The sequence below is a fragment of the Rhincodon typus genome, chromosome 1 (genome assembly GCF_021869965.1).
Source record: "Rhincodon typus isolate 14 chromosome 1, sRhiTyp1.1, whole genome shotgun sequence".
NCBI lineage: Eukaryota > Metazoa > Chordata > Chondrichthyes > Orectolobiformes > Rhincodontidae > Rhincodon > Rhincodon typus.
The window spans coordinates 76,569,252-76,573,590 of record NC_063332.1 but is presented as its reverse complement, the minus strand read 5'-3'; positions in this window follow the sequence as shown (position 1 = coordinate 76,573,590).

Here is a 4,339-nt window from a genome sequence, read left to right as displayed (position 1 = left end):
CAATATATGGTATGTGGGAGGCTTTCAAGTGTAAGTTGCTCGGAACTCAGGACTGACACGTTCCTTTAAGGATGAAGGATAAGTATGGCAAGTGTAGGGACCCTTGGATAACAAGAGATACTGTGAGCCTAATTAAAAAGGAAAAGGAAGCATTTATCAATGCTAGGAGGCTGGGAACACACAAAGCAAGGGTGGAATACAAGAAAAGTCAAAAGAAACTTAAGCAAGGAGTCAGGAGGGCTAAAAGGAGTAATGAAAAGTCATTGGCCAACAGGAGTAAGGAAAATCCCAAGGCTTTTTATATATATATAAAGAGTAAGAGGATAGCCAGGCAGAGGGTTGGCCCACTCAAGGACAGGGAAGGGAATTTATGTGTGGAGCCAGAGGAAATAGGTGAGGTATTAAATGAGTACTCTGCGTCAGTATTCACCATAGAGGAGGACTTGGTGGATGATGAGTCTAGGGAAGGGTGTGTAGATAGTTTGGGTAATATTGAGATCAAAAGGGAGGAGGTATTGGGGGTCTTGAAGAACATTAAGGTAGACAAGTCCCCAGGGCCTGATGAGATATACCCCAGAATAGTGAGAGAGGCAAGGGAGGAAATTGCTGGGGCGTTGAGGGAAATCTTTGTATCCTCACTGGCTAAAGGCGAGGTCCCAGAGAATTGGCGAATAGCCAGTGTTGTTCCTTTGTTTAAGAAAGGTTGCAACGATAATCCAGCTAATTACAAGCTGGTGACCCTTACGTCAGTGGTAGGGAAATTATTGGAGAGGATTCTTCGGGACAGGATTTACTCCCACCTGGAAATCAGTGGGCAAATTAGCGAGAGGCAACATGGTTTTGTGAAGGGGAGGTTGTGTCTCACTAACTTGGTTGAGTTTTTTGAGGAAGTGATGAAGATGATCGATGAGGATAGGGCACTGGATGTTGTCTACATGGACTTCAGTAAGGCCTTTGACAAGGTCCCTTATGGCAGGCTGATACAGAAGGTAAAGTCTCATGGGGTCAGCGGTGAGCTTGCAAGATGGATAAAAAAACCAGCTCAGTCATAGAAGACAGAGGGTAGCAGTGGAAGGGTGCATTTCTGAATGGAGGGCTGTGACTAGTGGCATTCCTCAGGGATCAGTGTTGGGACCTTTGCTATTTGTAATGTATATAAATGATTTGGAGGAGAATGTAACTGGTCTGATTAGTAAGTCTGCCGATGACACGAAGGTTGGTGGAATTGCAGATAGCAATGAGGACTGTCAAAGGATACAGCAGGATATAGATCGGTTGGTGTCTTGGGCAGAGAGATGGTAGATGAAGTTTAATCCGGAAAAATATGAGGTAATGCATTTTGGAAGGTCTAATCCAGATGGAAAATATGCAGTAAATGGCAGAACCCTTAAAAGAACTGAATGTTTGTCAGCTTATGACTGAATATTGTTCAGGTTTTGCTATATGTGGACGCAGACTGTTTCAGAATCTGAGGAGTCATTGAGTGGCTTTGAATACTGTGCTGTAAACAGTGAATATCCTTACTTCTGACCTTATATAGAGCAAAAGGTCATTGATAAAGTCTAGTAACTAAAGATGGCTGAGCCTCAGACACTACCTTGAGAAACTCAGTACTGATTTCCTGGAGCTGAGGTGATTTACTCACAATAACCATAACAATCTTCCTCTGTTTTAGGTATGATTCCAACCAGCAAAGTGTTTTCTGTCTGATTCCCACTGACGCCTATTTTTCTATGGCTCCTTAAAGCCACATGTGGTCAAATACTTGATGGTCAAGATTTTAATGAGGTAAAGAGCTAACTAGCCCTTGTGGCACCCAAGCTGAGTGTCAGTAGGCTGGTCATAACTGTGTAACTGCCATTTGTTAGGACAGTCAACCACATCTTTCAGCACTTTGCTGATATTTGAGAATGGACTGATATGGTGGTAATTGCCTGGGTTGGATTTATCCTGCACTTTATGGATTGGACATTCCATAAGCTGAAGAAGGGTCACAGAACCCAAAACGTTAACACTGCTTTCCCTTCACTGATGCTGCCAGACTTGCTGAGCTTCTCCAGCAATTTCTGTTCTTGCGTCAGATTTCCAGCATCTGCCGTCCTTTGGTATTTTTGTTTTGGCATGCAAATAGTTCCAGGTTGTAGCTTCTCCAAGTTAGTGCTGAAGAGGTGGAAGCCCTGCTGCAGCAAGTGCCTAGTCAGCAATGCACTCATCCCATGAATGAATAAAAAAAAGCTTATCAGGTAGGTGAGAACATTCACTTCTATATGGGTGGATTAGTCATGCACAAACATGTACAACTCTGGAAAGACCGTGGGGCCAATTTTAATTTCTCTGTCTGACACAAGCAGGAGTGCAGTCTCCTAAGAACGGCAGTGAGTCACTTACAGTACCATTTAAACTGATGTTTCATCTGCCATCGGCTTGGTGAAGTCTTTAGATGGATATTCAGATGGATATGCACTTCTGCTTCTGATGGCAGACCAATTCAAATATGTATAACAAGGTCCTAAAATAGACATCAGATACTGTTTGCAGTTTTGGGGTATAATGTATACTTTGCCTATTGGAAACCAGAACCGAATGCCCTCATTAGAAGTCCTTTGGGACATGGCTAAAGTTTTGGGTTTAAAGCCTTCTTCATTTGTTATTATTCTGGGTCTGAAAGGAATAGGAATGCTCCTCCTAACCTCAGAAAGGAATTCCAGCCCTCATGGAATGCTTCTCAATGGAATCACATGTCCCTTCCCAGTTTCAGACTGTCAGCTTTCTATATGTAGATCAGCCCATGCCACGAGTAGTGCATCTGGCATTGATCAATACTAAAGTCTGAGAATGGATTCTGCGAACACTACTAGGATAATATTTAGAGTCTTGAGTTATGAGAATAGATTAGGAAAAAATGGGTTTATCAGCCTGGCTAAAAGGCATGAAAGATGGAACCTCACAGAAAACAATTAGATAGCTAATGGTTAAAAAAAAAACTTCCACAAGTTAAACCACTACAGGATTTATGTTTCCATACATTGGGGTGTCACTGCCTAGGCCTGCAATTATTGCAAAACTCCCTTTGCCCTGGAGAAGCTGATGGTGAGTTGCCATCTTGAATCAGCTTGAGGTTTAGGGATTGTTATGGAGGGAATTACAAAATTTTGACCCTATGAATAATGAAGTAATGGTGATATATTTTGAAGTCAGGATGATGGGTGGCTTTGAAAGGAACTTGCAGGTGATGATGTTCCATATATGTGGTCATTCGGGATTTGGAAAATGCAGTCTGAGGAGCCTTGGTGTATAACTATCATGGTCTTGGAGATGGAAATCCAAACTGCTGCCACTATTCATCAGTTGAAAAGTGAGTGAATGTTGAAGATGGTGGTTGGGTTGTGAGTCAAGCAGATTCCTTTGCCCTGGATGGTGGTGAGAGTCATGAGTGTTGGTGGAATTTCACCCAAGTGCACAGGTGTACAGTATTTTGTACAGCTGACTTGTATCTTGTAGATAATGGACAGGCTTTGGTGAGTCAGGAGACCTGCTGCCCTGCTCGTGTAGTCACAGAATTGTACCTTGGTGCTGTTACTGGTTTGCCCTCCTGCACTCTTCATTGAACTAGAGTCGATCTCCTGGCTTGATGGTCATGGCAGTGTGGGGACTATGTCAGAACAACAGGTTACAGATTATAAATTAAAAACTGAAAAAACTGCAGATGCTGTAAATCAGAAACAAAAACAGAAATTGTGGGATAAGCTCAGCAGGTCTGGCAACATTTGTGGAGAGAAATCAGAGTTAATGTTTTGGGTTCAGTGACCCTTCCTACCTTCCTCTTAAATTAGCCATCCAAGTCCATTCTGTATATCTGTTTTATTTGCCTATCTCTATTCCATATCCCTGTAATGTTTACCCAAATGAAAATTTGTTAAACTGAATCCTTAAATTGAGTCAATATCCTCCTCCTTTTGAGGGAGAGAATTCAAATGCCCAGTCCCTTTGTGTGATGAAGTGCTTTATAGTTTCATTCCTAGAGTGCCTAGCTTTAATATTAAGAATATGCATGCTTATTCTGAATTTTCCCAAGAGAGTAAATAATTACTGTGTAATTGTTTTGTTGAATATCTATTATCAATTTAAACATCTTAATTAAGTCACTGCTCTACTACTTTAAACTCAATGGAGTACAACAATTTGCATTTTTGTTGCATCTTTAACATGATAAACTTCCCGAAGATTCTCCACAGGACCATAGTCAGACAAAAACTGACGTCAAGTGGGTTTTAAAGCAAGTCATAAAGGAGGACAGAGATGTGGAGTGGCTGAGCAAATTCCAATGTTTAGGGCTTTA